The sequence below is a fragment of the Neophocaena asiaeorientalis genome, unplaced genomic scaffold (genome assembly GCF_003031525.2).
Source record: "Neophocaena asiaeorientalis asiaeorientalis breed wild unplaced genomic scaffold, Neophocaena_asiaeorientalis_V1.1 scaffold238, whole genome shotgun sequence".
NCBI classification, from domain to species: domain Eukaryota; kingdom Metazoa; phylum Chordata; class Mammalia; order Artiodactyla; family Phocoenidae; genus Neophocaena; species Neophocaena asiaeorientalis.
In genome coordinates, this window is record NW_020174555.1 from 1,004,208 (window position 1) to 1,019,171 (window position 14,964).

The following is a 14,964-nucleotide window of genomic DNA, read 5'->3' on the forward strand; positions in this document are numbered from 1 at the left end:
GAAGGTGTCACCGTGCTTGAAGCGAAAGGGGGATCTCCCAGTTTGCGGGCTCCGCCCCCTCCTCGAACCTCCGCGGCGACACCTCCCCACGTCTGGGGTCCGGGTCCCGAGCGCGGGGGAGAGAGCCTCACGGCCGCAGTGCGGAGCAGCCAAAAGGAGCGGGGAACAGCCGGCGAGAAAAACACAGAGGGGAGACTCCTGGTGTTTGGTCGGAGGATTAAACCGAGAGCCCGGTGTCCCCGAGCTGGGGCACTGAAGAGGCTGGAGGTGACCCGCCAGCCCACCCACTTCCTCCCTAAACTTCCACAAGCGCAGGGCTCAACTTCTAAGCTGAACTTCGCACGGGCAGAGCGAACGTGCCAGAGCGAGTACCGCCTTGTCCTCGGTCCGTATCACCCGGACGCGGTCCTGGCCAGCCCCGCACCACAGTCAGGAGGGGCAAGTCGTGGCTCCCCCGCTGGCCAGGGACCCGGCGCGGGCGCCCCCAGTTGCTCGCTCTTGGACGGGCGGGGATCAAGTGGGAGCTCAGTTTAGCCAAAAGTCCTGGCAGCTAAAGCTAAATCAGCCGGCCCAGGTTTAACCCGAAGGCGGCCCGGGACCTAGCTGGTCCAGACGCGCGCGTCTTCCCCTCAAAGGACGGATGGCTGTCCTCTGCGGCCCAGGGAGTGCAGCCGCCAAAGTCGGAGGAGCTCAAACCTCCCCAGCCTGCCCGGTGAGGCTCGAAGGCAGCCGAGATTCAGTGCCACAGCCCTCGGTCCTGACGGATCCCCGCCCCCGGCCCTCCGGAGCCGAGGAGGCTCGGTCCCCGGGTGCCCCTGAGCAGCGATCGCTCTGCCTGGGCCGTGCGACTCACTCACCCGCGGCTGGCGCTCCCAGCGCGCGCTCCTCTCTCCCCGCCGCCCGCGGTCTCCCAGCGCCGTCGCCTCCTCCTGGGACACTGCAGTCAGGGCTGCTCGGGGCCGCGAGGGGGCAGGGCGGCGCGGGGCGGGGCGCGGCCGCTGCCTCAGGTAACAATGCTGCAGACCAGGCTGCTCCCAGCGCCAGCTGCAAAGGGCAGCACGCCCTTTCCAGCTCGGCCCTTCCTCCCTCCCGCCCTTGAGCACCAACATCGGCGCTGCGGCGCTCACCTTCACCTGCGCGGGGCCCCGGAGGCCTGGGAGCCGCCACCCGGCAGGCAGCTGCCAGCACCTGAAGGCTGGATCGGGGCGGCCACCGAGGAAAGTAGGGGCGGCGACGGGAGACAGAGATGTACGGACTGTGAAGAAGAGCTAGGTGTCCTCGTGGAACCAGCCAAGGGAGGCGGCAAGCTGGCTCTGAACCGGCAAGTGGCTCCACAAAGGAGCCTCTGCGGCAGCCTCCCCGACACCCTCTCCTGCGCACACGCGCGCGCACACACATGTGCGCACACGCACACTCATTCACGCTCAGCTCAAACCCCGCGCGCACACAGGCCACCCTCTGCCCAACACACTCGTTTTTCCCTGGAGCAGGAGGCAGCATCTGGGTGAACTGTCCCAGCCCGCGTGGCCGAGTCCCAGCCGGGCCGGAGCTTCCCAAAGGTCAGCTTCTCCCTGGGACCTGCCATCCTGCAAGTTTGTTACTTTTCTTTTCTTTTCTTTCTTTCTTTTTCTTTTTTTTAAATCTCCTCAATGATGATGGTAACAGAAACCTTTCAGTTATATATAAAAGAAAAAGTCCACTCCAGGACTGATCACATGAACAGATGCTGTCTGGGAAAGGCTCCTCACAGGAGGAAACCGGGGAATGGTTTTATCGCATCTTTTTTCAAAGTGACTTATGATGCCAGGCAGTGAGAACCGAGTAATCAAAGAAAACCTATCCCCGGAGAACCGACTGATCTGAAATCAGCTGCAGGGGTGGGGAGGCGCCCTCTGCGGGGATGAAGTCATTGCTGCCTTTGGCTCTGTGCTCCCAGTTAACAGACCAGGGCTTATCCAGCCTCTGGAGCCTGATGACTTCCGCCTCTCCACCCTGGTCCACAGCCCCTGAACTCACAGGACAGAATTCTCAACCTCCACAGGAATAGAAAAAGAGAAGCTATTAGGGTAAAAACTGAAAACAAACAAACAACCAAAAAGCAAAATTCTGCCCACCAACAGCCCATTTTTTAGCCATGGACCAGGCTGACGCTAACCATCAAGAGAAGTAGATCCAACTAAGACCACAGAAAATCTCAAGGAGTGGGAAGTGTAATAAAAGAGAAAGCCCCATGCTCGGGGACTTAATATTAACCCCAAAGGAATACTGACTGCACAGGCAAAAGTTAAATTACAGAATATCAAAGTGAGGGCTTAATGGCATCCTCTCCTTTTCTTTTATGTCAGTCTCGCCAGATGAGGAGTCGAGCCACTGCACACTTCCTGCTTGTCAAGCCCCCCTCCAACCTGGGCTTCCCTACAATGTACTGAGTGTGTATTCTAAAATCAGTCACTTTTTTGAAGGGTCAAGTCCAGTGACCCGTCCTCAGCCCCTCAGCCCTTTGATGTCCTGCAGCGTCCTGGCCTACAGGCCTTCTCTCTGCCTCTTCTGCTGACCCTTCTTGTCCTTTGAGGACGGTAACCAGATTCTTCCAACTCTTTATTTCCCATTATCCCATGGGTACTGCCTTCTGACTTCAACCTGAAGGGGCCCAGATTTTGTGGGGCCTGAAGCTTGTGTAACTCATGAGGGAGCTTTTAAAAGAAAAACAATAAAAACTTATACACCAACACAACAGCAGCTACGCCCTTTTGGAAGTGTCTGGGGAAAGTTAGAGGCACGAAAACTTGAGCTCCGAGGTAAACCCACTTCTGATTTCACCTCTATGTCAGGGATTCTTGAATCCATATTGTCCGTGTAATGATTCAAGTCCAAATTCATTGTCCAAAAGTCAACTCCTCTGTCTCTCAAAACTACTACTCTTCCGGCCTGCACCCCTTACTTAAAGACCTGACTTTTAAAATTCGAAATCCCAGCTTTCCCTTGGATTCTTTTCCTCTTTTACATTTTTTATATCCAAGTATTTGCCAAATTTGTTGCTCTTTCCCTAGTAAGATCTCTTCCATCTGTACTTTACAGCCACTGCCACTACACGTGCCCTGATTAGAGGAAAGGGGAACTGATGTTCATTTGCTGTTGGCTATGTGTCAGGCATCACACTTGATTCTCACAACCATCCTAGAAACCCTACCTTCTGTGTTGTCTGGCTTAGACAAGTGAAATCGGACTGGTGCATCCACTGCCTCAGCCATCTTTCTGCCTCTCCCCTCTTCTCCCTACTCTGCTGTCAGGTCAGTGTTTTTAAAAGTCTGATTTTGGGCTTCCCTGGGGGTGCAGTGGTTAAGGATCCACCTGCCAATGCAGGGGACACGAGTTCGAGCCCTGGTCCGGGAAGATCCCACATGCCTCGGAGCAACTAAGCCCGTGTGCCACAACTACTGAGCCTGCGTGCCACAACTAGTAAAGCTCGCATGCCTGGAGCCCATGCTCTGCAACAAGAGAAGCCACTGCAGTGAGAAGCCCACACAGCACAACGAAGAGTAGCCCCGCTCGCTGAAACTAGAGAAAACCCGCACACAGCAACGAAGACCCAAAGCTGCCAAAAATAAATAAAATGAATTTAAAGAAAAAAGTCTGATTTCATCACACTACGCACCTGTTCAAGCCTTCTGTAGATTACGTAGGTGCCTACGGGGAAGGCTGCCTCTAGCAGCATGCCTCCATCTCCACGATGTGAAGCGCCCCATTTCACTGTTTGTAGATGGTGTTTTTTTGTGTGTTTTTTTGCGGTACGCGGGCCTCTCTCACTGTTGTGGCCTCTCCCGTTGCGGAGCACAGGCTCCGGACGCGCAGGCTCAGCGGCCACGGCTCACGGGCCTATCCGCTCCGCGGCATGTGGCATCCTCCCGGACCGGGCACAAACCCGCGTCCCCTGCATCGGCAGGCGGACCCCCAACCACTGCGCCACCAGGGAAGCCCCTGTAGATGTATTTTTGATGCATTTGCGGGTGGAAGTGAGATCCACATCCTTTTACTCTGCCATCTTGATTCCCTCCCACTTCACTCGAGCAGCATTTTGTGCTACCCCTGAATGTGACAATGCTTATTTTGATTCTTCTTTTCGGTGTTGTGCATATGAGGTGGCCAAGAAGTACTTGAATAGAGCAGAACACAGCTCTCATGTAGAGTCAAGATCCTGATGCATTGGATTGGAGGCTGCAAATCCAGAGGACGATTTATTCTTCATTTATTAATTGTGAGCCACACCTTCATCTCACCTAAGATCGTGCTTGGGAGTATACACTACCAAATGTAAAATCGAGAGCTAGTGGGAAGCAGCCGCATACCTGTCTGCGAGGAAGGCTGGAGAGACTCCTGAAGCCAAGCCGCCCAAAGTCAGCGCAGCCCTGGAGCTTGTGGCTTGGAGCTGGCTGTTGCTGCTACGTCCTGGGCTCCTGAGCCTTGGTCAGTGGCCAGCCCACACTCCTGCAAGCAAGCCACACCTCCTGGGAGTGTGCCAGTGGCTCAGAGTGGCCTCCCTGTGTGCCGGCTGCAAGCCCTACTGAAGAATTCTGTTTGCAGCTTGCTCCTCCCTCTCCCCAGGCTGTCCCTTCCAGATCGCTCCATTTCCTTTGCCCAGTTCATTTCCTTTCTTCCAGCTTCACCTCCTCAGCCCTGAGAAGCTTTCATTTTCTCCTACATCAAGCGTTTTGGACTTGAATCTGTCATTAGGAGCCATGAAACAAACTTTCAAACCAAAATGAAGCAAATGCCAGGATGCATTCTAAAGAAGACCTCACAGTTCTAAGACAGGCTTATTTGCTCAAAGAGTAAGTCTAATCCATGAGCTGACTTCATGGGCCCTCTGGGGACCACAGTGGACACACTGAAACAAGTCCCCTCTGGTATAGGATTAAGGCATCAAACTCATTTTTATTTTTTTATTTTATTCTATTTTTTAACATCCTTATTGGAGTATAATTGCTTTATAATGGTGTGTTAGTTTCTGCTGTACAACAAAGTGAATCAGCTATACATATACATATATCCCCGTATCCCCTCCCTCTTGCGTCTCCCTCCCACCCTCCCTATCCCACCCCTCTAGGTGGTCACAAAGCACCGAGCTCATCTCCCTGTGCTATGTGGCTGATTTCCAAAGCTATCTATTTTACTCTTGGTATACATGTCCATGCCACTCTCTCACTTCGGCCCAGCTTACCTTTCCCACTCCCCGTGTCCTCAAGTCCATTCTCTAGGTCTGCGTCTTTATTCCTGTCCTGCCCCTAGGTTCTTCAGAACCATTTTTAAATTTCTTTTAGATTCCATATATATGTGTTAGAATATGGTATTTGTTTTTCTCTTTCTGACTTACTTCACTCTGTATGACAGACTCTAGGTCCATCCACCTAACTACAAATAACTCAATTTCCTTTCTTTTTATGGTTGAGTAATATTCCATTGTATGTATGTGCCACATCTTCTTTATCCATTCATCTGTTGATGGATACTTAGGTTGCTTCCATGTCCTGGCTATCGTAAATAGAGCTGCAATGAACATTGTGGTACATGACTCTTTTTGAATTATGTTTTTCTCAGGGTATATACTCAGGAGTGGGATTGCTGGGTCATGTGGTAGTTCTACTTTTAGTTTTTTTTGTTTTAGTTTTTGTTTTTTGTGGTACGCGGGCCTCTCACTCTTGTGGCCTCTCCCGTTGCAGAGCACAGGCTCTGGACGCGCAGGCTCAGCGACCATGGCTCATGGGCCCAGCCACTCCGCGGCATGTGGGATCTTCCCGGACTGGGGCATGAACCCACGTCCCCTGCATCGGCAGGTGGACTCTCAACCACTGCGCCACCAGGGAAGCCCTATTTTTAGTTTTTTAAGGAACCGCCATACTGTGCTCCATAGTGGCTGTACCAATTCACATTCCCACCAACAGTGTAAGAGGGTTCCCTTTTCTCCACACCCTCTCCAGCATTTGTTGTTTGTAGATTTTTTGACGATGGCCATTCTGACTGGTGTGAGGTGATAACCTCACTGTAGTTTTGATTTGCATTTCTCTAATGATTAGTGATGTTGAGCATCCTTTCATGTGTTTGTTCGCAATCTGCATATCTTTGGAGAAATGTCTATCTAGGTCTTCTGCCCATTTTTGGATTGGTTGTTTTTTTGTTATTGAGCTGCATGAGCTGCTTGTAAATTTAGGAGATTAATCCTTTCTCAGCTGCTTCATTTGCAAATATTTTCCCCATTCTTTGTCTTTGCATCTTGTTTATGGTTTCCTTTGCTGTGCAAAAGCTTTGAAGTTTCATTAAGTCCCATTTGTTTATTTTTATTTCCATTTCTCTAGGAGGTGGGTCAAAAGGATCCTGCTGTGATTTATGTCATGGAGTGTTCTGCCTGTGTTTTCCTCTAAGAGTTTTATAGTGTCTGGCCTTACATTTAGGTCTCTAATCCATTTTCAGTTTATTTGTGTGTATGGTGTTAGGGAGTGTTCTAATTTCATTCTTATACACATAGCTGTCTAGTTTTCCCAGCACCACTTATTGAAGAGGCTGCCTTTTCTCCCTTGTATATTCTTGCCTCCTTTATCAAAAATGAGGTGACCATATGTGTGTGGGTTTATCTCTGGGCTTTCTATCCTGTTCCATTGATCTATATTTCTGTTTTGTGCCAGTACTATACTGTCTTGATTACTGTAGCTTTGCAGTAGCGTCTGAAGTTTGGAACCCTGATTCCTCCAGCTTTGTTTTTCTTTCTCATGATTGCTTTGGCTATTCAGGGTCTTTTGTGTTTCCATACAAATCGTGAAGGTTTTTGTTCTAGTTCTGTGAAAAATTCCATTGGTAGTTTGATAGGGATTGCACTGAATCTGTAGATTGCATTGGGTAGTAGAGTCATTTTCACAATGTTAATTCTTCCAATCCAAGAACATGGTATATCTCTCCATCTGTTTGTATCATCTTTAATTTCTTTCATGAGTGTCTGATAGCTTTCTGCATATAGGTCTTTTGTCTCCATGGGTAGGTTTATTCCTAGGTATTTTATTCTTTTTGTTGTAATGGTAAATGGGAGTGTTTCCTTAAATTTTTTTTCAGATTTTTAGTCATTAGCATATAGGAATGCAAGAGATTTCTGTGCATTAATTTTGTATCCTGCAACTTTACCAGATTCACTAATTAGCTTTAGTAGTTTTCCGGTAGCATCTTAAGGATTCTCTATGTATAGTATCATATCATCTGCAAACAGTGACAGCTTTACTTCTTCTTTTCCAACATGGATTCCTTTTATTTCTTTTTCTTCTCTGATTGCTGTGTCTAAAACTTCCAAAACTATGTTGAATAATAGTGGTGAGAGTGGACATCCATGTCTTGTTGCTGATCTTAGAGGAAATGGTTTCAATTTTTCACCATTGAGGACGATGTTGGCTGTGGGTTTGTCATATATGGCCTTTATTATGTTGAGGAAAGTTCCCTCTATGCCTGCTTTCTGGAGGGTTTTTATCATAAATGGATGTTGAATTTTGTCAAAAGCTTTTTCTGCATCTATTGAGATGATCATATGGTTTTTATACTTCAATTTATTATTATGGTTTATCACAGTGATTGATTTGTGTATATTGAAGAATCCTTGCATTCCTGGGATAAACCCCACTTGATTATGGTGTATGATCCTTTTAATGTGCTATTGGATTCTGTTTGCTAGTATTTTGTTAAGGATATTTTCATCTATGCTCATCAGCGATATTGGCCTGTAGTTTTCTTTCTTTGTGACATCTTTTTCTGGTTTTGGTATCAGGGTGATGGTGGTCTTGTAGAATGAGTTTGGGAGTGTTCCTCCCTCTGCTATATTTTGGAAGAGTTTGAAAAGGATAGGTGTTAGGTCTTCTCTAAAACTCTGATAGAACTCACCTGTGAAGTCATCTGGTCCTGGGCTTTTGTTTGCTGGAAGATTTTTCATCACAGTCTCAATTTCATTACTTGTGATAGGTCTGTTTATATTTTCTCTTTCTTCCTGGTTCAGTCTTGGAAGGTTATATCTTTCTAAGAATTTGTCCATTTCTTCCAGGTTGTCCATTTTATTGGCATACAGTTGCTTGTAGCAATCTCTCATGATCCTTTGTATTTCTGCAGAGTCAGTTGTTACTTCTCCTTTTTCATTTCTGATTCTGTTGATTTGAGTCTTCTCCCTTTTTTTCGTTATGAGTCTGGCTAATGCTTTATCAATTTTGTTAATCTTCTCAAAGAACCAGCCTTTAGTTTTATTCATCTTTGCTATTGTTTTCCTTGATTCTATTTCATTTATTTCTGCTCTGACCTTTATGATTTCTTTTCTTCTGCTCACTTTGGGTTTTGTCTGTTCTTCTTTCTCTAGTTCCTTTAAGTGTAAGGTTAAATTGTTTATTTGAGATTTTTCTTGTTTTTTGAGGTAGGCTTCTGTTGCTATAAATTTCCCTCTGAGAACTGGTTTTGCTGCATCCCATAGGTTTTGGGTCATCGTGTTTTTATCGTCATTTGTCTCTAGGTATTTTTTGATTTCCTCTTTGATTTCTTCAGTGATCTTTTGGTTACTTAGTAATGTATTGTTTAGTCTCCATGTGTTTGTGTTTTTACGTTCTTTTTGGTTGTAACTGATTTCTAATCTCATAGCATTGTGGTCAGAAAAGATGCTTGACATAGTTTCATTTTTCTTAAATTTACTGAGGCTTGATTTGTGACCCAAAATGTGCTCTATCCTGGAGAATATTCCATGTGCACTTGAGAAGAAAGTGTAATCTGCTGTTTTTGGATGGAATGTCCTATAATTATCAATTAAATCTATCTGGTCTATTGTGTCATTTCAAGCTTGTGTTTCATTATTAATTTTCTGTTTGGATGATCTGTCTATTGGTGTAAGTGAGGTGTTGAAGTCCCTCACTATTATTATGTTGCTGTCAATTTCCTGTTTTATAGTGGTTAGCAGTTGCCTTATGTATTGAGGTGCTCCTATGTTGGGTGCATATATATTTATAATTGTTGTATTTTCTTCTTGGATTGATCCCTTGATCATTAGGTGGTGTCCTTCCTTGTCTCTTGTAACATTCTTTATTTTAAAGTCTATTTTATCTGATGTGAGTATTGCTACTCCAGCTTTCTTTTGATTTCCATTTGCACAGAATATCTTTTTCCATCCCCTAACTTTCAGTCTGTATGTGTCCCTAGGTCTGAAGTGGGTCTCTAGTAGACAGCATATATATGGGTCTTCTTTTCGTATCCATTCAGCTATCCTGTGTCATTTGGTTGGAGCATTTAATCCATTCATATTTAATGTAATTATCGATATGTATGCTCCTATTACCATTTTCTTAATTGTTTGGGTTTGTTTTTGTAGGTCCTTTTTTTCTCTTGTGTTTCCCACTTAGGAAAGTTCCTTTAGCATTTGTTGTAGAGCTGGTTTGGTGGTGCTGAATTCTTTTAGCTTTTGCTTCTCTGTAACGCTTTTGATTTCTCTGTCAAATCTGAATGAGATCCTTGCCAGGTGGAGTAATCTTGGTTGTAGGTTCTTCTGTTTCATGAGTTTAAATATATCATGCCACTCCCTTCTGGCTTGTAGAGTTTCTGCTGAGAAATCAGCTGTTAACCTTATGGTAGTTCCCTTGTATGTTTTTTGTCATTTTTCCCTTGCTTCTTTCAATAATTTTTCTTTGTGTTTAATTTTTGTTAGGTTGATTACTATGTGTCTTGGTGTGTTTCTCCTTGGTTTTACCTTGTATGGGACTCTCCGTGGTTCCTGAACTTGATTGACTATTTCCTTTCCCCATTTTAGGGAAGTTTTCTACTATAAAGTCTTCAAATATTTTCTCTGGTCCTTTCTCTCTCTCTTCTCCTTCTGGGACCCCTATAATGCAAATGTTGTTGCATTTAATGTTGTCCCAGAGGTCTCTTAGGCTGTTTTCATTTCTTTTCATTCTTTTTTCTTTATTCTGTTCCATGGCAGAAAATTCCACTATTCTGTCTTCCAGGTCATTTTTCTGTTCTTCTGCTTCAGTTATTCTGCTATTGATTCTTTCTAGTGTATTTTTCATTTCAGTTATTGTATTGTTCATCTCTGTTTGTTTGTTCTCTAATTCTTCTAGATGTTTGTTCTTTAATTCTTCTAGGTCTTTGTTAAACAGTTCTTGCATCTTCTTGATCTTTGCCTCCATTTTTTTCCCCAAGGTCCTGGATCATCTTCATTATCATTATTTTGAATTCTTTTTCTGGAAGATTGCCTATCTCCACTTCATTTAGTTGTTTTTCTGGGGTTTTATCTTGTTCTGTCATCTGGTACATAGCCCTCTGCCTTTCCATCTTGTCTATCTTTCTGTGAATGTCTGTATTTAAGTTTTGTTAGTTTGATTAGTATGTGTCTTGGCATGTTTCTCCTTGGATTTATCCTTTATGGTACTCTCTTTGCCTCCTGGACTTGATTGACTATTTCGTTTCCCATACTAAGGAAGTTTTCAACTGTAATCTCTTCAAATATTTTCTCAGTCCCTTTCTTTTTCTCTTCTTCTTCTGGGACCCCTATAATTCAAATATTGGTGTATTTAATGTTGTCCCAGAGTCTCTGAGGCTGTCCTCAATTCCTTTCATTCTTTTCTGTTTATTCTGCTCTTCAGTAGTTATTTGCACTATTTTATCTTCCAGATCACTTATCCGTTCTTCTGCCTCAGTTAGTTTGCTATTGATTCCTTCCAGAGAATTCTTAGTTTCATTTATATTGTTGTTCATCATTGTTTGTTTGCTCTTTAGTTCTTCTAGGTCCTTGTTAAGTGTTTCTTGTATTTTGTCCAATCTATTTCCAAGATTTTTGATCATCTTTACTATCATTATTCTGAATTCTTTTTCAGGTAGACTGCCTACTTCCTCTCAGTTTGTTTGGTCTGGTGTTTTTTATCTTGCTCTTTCATCTGCTGTGTGGTTCTCTGTCTTCTCATTTTGCTTAACTTACTGTGTTTGGGGGTCTCCTTTTCACTGGCTGCACATTCGTAGTTCCCGTTGTTTTTGGTGTCTACCCCCAGTGGCTAAGGTTGGTTCATTGGGCTGTGTAGGATTCTTGGTGGAGGGGACTGGTGCCTGTGTTCTGGTGGATGAAGCTGGATCTTGTCTTTCTGGTGGGCAGGACCATGTCCGGTGGTGTGTTTTGGGGTGTCTGTGACCTTATTGTGATTTTAGGCAGCCTCTCTGCTAATGGGTGGGGTTGTGTTCCTGTCTTGCTAGTTGTTTGGCATAGCGTGTCGAGCACTGTAGCTTGCTTGTTGTTGAGTAGAGCTGGGTCTTAGCGTTGTGATAGAGATCTCTGGGAGAGCTTTTGCTATTTGATATTACGCGGAGCCGGGAGGTCTCCTGGTGGACCAATGTCCTGAACTTGGCTCTCCCACCTCAGAGGCACAGGCCTGACACCCAGCTGGGGCACCAAGACCCTGTCAGTTACATGGCTCAGAAGAAAAGGGAGAAAAAATGAAAGAAAGAAAGAAAGAAAAATAAAATAAAATAAAATAATTAAAAAATTATTTTAAAAACTTTAAAAGTAATAAAAAAAGTAGCAAGAGAGAGCAACCAAACCAAAAACCAAATCCACCAATGATAACAAGTGCTAAAAACTACAAATACAAACAAACAAACACAAAAATGGACAGAGAGAAACCTAGGACAAATGGTAAAAGCAAAGCTATACAGACAAAATCACGCAAAGAAGCATACACATATACACTCACAAAAAGAGCAAAAGGAAGAAAAAAAAATATATTTTGGGAATTCTGAGGTCTTCTGCCAGCGTTCAGTATGTGTTCTGTAGCAGTTGTTCCATATGTAGTAGATGTATTTCTGATGTATTTGTGGGGAGGTCGGTGATCTCCACGTCTTACTCCTCTGCCATCTTGAAGGTCTCTCCCAAACTCATTTTTAAATGTAGTTATTTTGGTTTTTGTTTTGGTCTGCTTCACCGTGTGGCTTGTGGGATTTAAGTTCCCTGCCAAGGGATCCCGACCTGGGCCCTTGGCAGTAAGAGCATGGAGTCCTAACCACTGGACCGCCAGGGAATTCTCCAAGCTGACTTTTTAAACTTTTCTCTCCCTCTTTCTTTCTCTCTGATACAGACTGAGATTTACTTAATCTTTGCTCTTCTGAAAACATCTCTGATGAGATCCAGTTGTTCAGTAGATTCTAGGCTGTGTCTGCTCTTACAGCTGGAAACTGCAAAAGAAACATACTATGAACTCTGTAGTTAAACAGACTTGCAGACAAATGGAAAGACTCACCAGCCCTTCTAGCAACAGCCATTTCTAAGAGAAATTGCTAGACCTTGTTTCCTTCAGAGAAGGTTTGCATCCATAGTGACATTACTGGCAAATTGCAGACACTGTATTATTATTATAATTTTCCAAACAACTTTGAACTGACAAAGCAATGCTTTATATTTTCAGGTTGAGAAATTTAAATAGTAAGCTGCCTTTAAACATAGTAAATAATGACTAGGCTTTGATCATTAAGAGGGAGAAACTGCTTCTGGATGCTAAGTAGTGATTTCTGAAAGTTTTAAATAGAAAATGTTTCCACACGTGGTGTTGATATCCATGGCAGCATTAACGGCTTTTCCTTTGCCAGAAGTAAATACAGGTACTTTGTCAACAACAGCGCCTGAGTTGTTTGGGGGTAGGAGAGGTTACAGACAAACCTTACCCAATGTATAGTACTGAGGTAATTAGACAGCCCATGACCCTTATCCTTACCTATGTTTCCTTAGAGCAAATTGTCCATTTTCTCTTTTTTTAAGACGTGTGTGTGTGTGTGTGTGTGTGTCTATGTGTGTCTTTGGAGACAGGGAAGGAAGAGGAGACTAAGGTAAGAGAAAAGCTGTAAGTATCACAGAGTTTTCACCCAGAAAGCTTTCAGCTAGGCCTTTTTTTAGTTTACAGTTTGTATAGTGCTTAGGAAATTGGTTGGTATTAATTATAAATGTATGTCTGCCTGTTATAACATTCAAATTCTGAGGAGAAAAATAGCTTTAAAATATAACATGAAAGCGTATCATTTTTTCCACTACCCATCATCAAAAACAAGTGTGAGGGACTTCCCTGGTGGTGCAGTGGTTAAGACTCCGTGCTCCCAATGCAGGGGACCTGGGTTCGATCCCAGGTCAGGGAAATAGATTCCACATGCATGCCGCAACTAAGGAGCCCGCCAGCCTCAATAAGACCCAGTGCAACCAAATAAATAAATAAATAAATAAATAAAATATTTGAAAGAAAAAAAAGTGTGAGTCTCAATAAGAGGAATTAAGGTAAAGAGTATGTCAGATGCCAATTTCTTTTACTACCGGTCCTGTTTCCAAGTTGTTTACCTTCCAAGAAGTTAGAAGAGCAAACGGTAATTTAAAACCATAACAGACACAGCATAGGCAGTCCCCAAACAGAAATCCAGTGAACCAACAATACTGGGATGTGATGGTGTATGTGTGTGTGTCCCTGGGAAAATACTAAGTTCATGTCTTGTACAAGACTTTGTACGGCATATGAAGGTGGGAGAAAGGCCATGTTGGTGACTTAGTAATTTGGAAAGCCTTTTTTACTCTCCTGGGAAATTGAGTTTGTACTTAGTTTATGAACAATCCCTTCCCACTAAGCTTCCATTTTAATAAAAAGGTAAATACTCTGGGTATGATAACAAATAATAAAACCAGCCCATAACAATTAGCATCTTAAAATTTCTCAAGTCAGATTTATAAAAATAATGAAAACGGACCATTTTTGGAGAAAGTAAAGACGGTGAGCTTTTTGGTGGAAATACCGTTATTCAAGTTTTGACTGGACTTGGACACAAAGAGGATCCCTGTCGAAATACTCAGCATCACAATTAGCTGACATTTATGTCCCTTTGTGGGCTGACCAGGTTAAAACTGAAAGGGGATGCATTGGGGTTAAACCCAGGACTTATCTTTACTCCTAACTTGCTGGCTCCTTCCTGAAAAAAGAGACTCCTGTACTTAACTCGGAGGGGTGGTATTACACATTCAGCCATCTGTAGTTTAAAATTGACGAATACATTTCCCCTCACATTTCTAAGTTCCTTTTATCTAGTGTTTCTGTGCATATGATCAGCTTTGTGTGTTAAAGAGTAAAATTTACCTATACAAGTTATTTTTCTATTGGTGGTGATTTCTCAGGACTAGGCTAGAGAAAAGAGCAAATGACTTAAAAAATTTTTTTTCTTGACACATAGCTGGTTTTCTAAGTAAAACCCTGGACTCACTGCACACCATATCCCTTTGCTGAAGGCACAGGTGAATGAATTTCAGAATTTTTGAGTTTTGAATTGTCATGTTTCCTGTGGGATGATTAATGGGCAGTGTTGCTCTGGGTGTCTGGTTTACGATGGGGGCTGGGGGATGCAGGGCAAGCACACAGTTAAGCGCAGGACTTTAACTTACCTATACAATGGAATTTTTAAAATTTGGAAATGGCTTCACACACACAAAAGAGGGTGTTTCTCTTTCCAGGAAAATTGAGTATCTTCTCATTCTGGATTCGTAATTTTTTTTTTGGGCCTCTCACTGTTGTGGCCTCTCCCGTTGCGGAGCACAGGCTCCGGACACGCAGGCTCAGCGGCCATGGCTCAGGGGCCCAGCCGCTCCACGGCATGTGGGATCTTCCCAAACCTGGGCACGAACCCGTGTCCCCCGCATCGACAGGCGGACTCCCAACCACTGCGCCACCAGGGAAGCCCTGGATTCGTATTTATTGATACTTCAAGTTTGGGGTCACAAAGAGCCACCACACTTGTCATTTTAAGAGGAGTATAAATAAGGAAAAGCAGAGAAAATGCTAGTTGTTCATGCATCTCGTTCCCCTCCTTCATACTCCCCATTATCAGAGATTTGAACATATTTTCTAGCTTTGCATTCTTTCCAAGCATGCCCTTTGCACAGTTGATCTCAATAAGAAG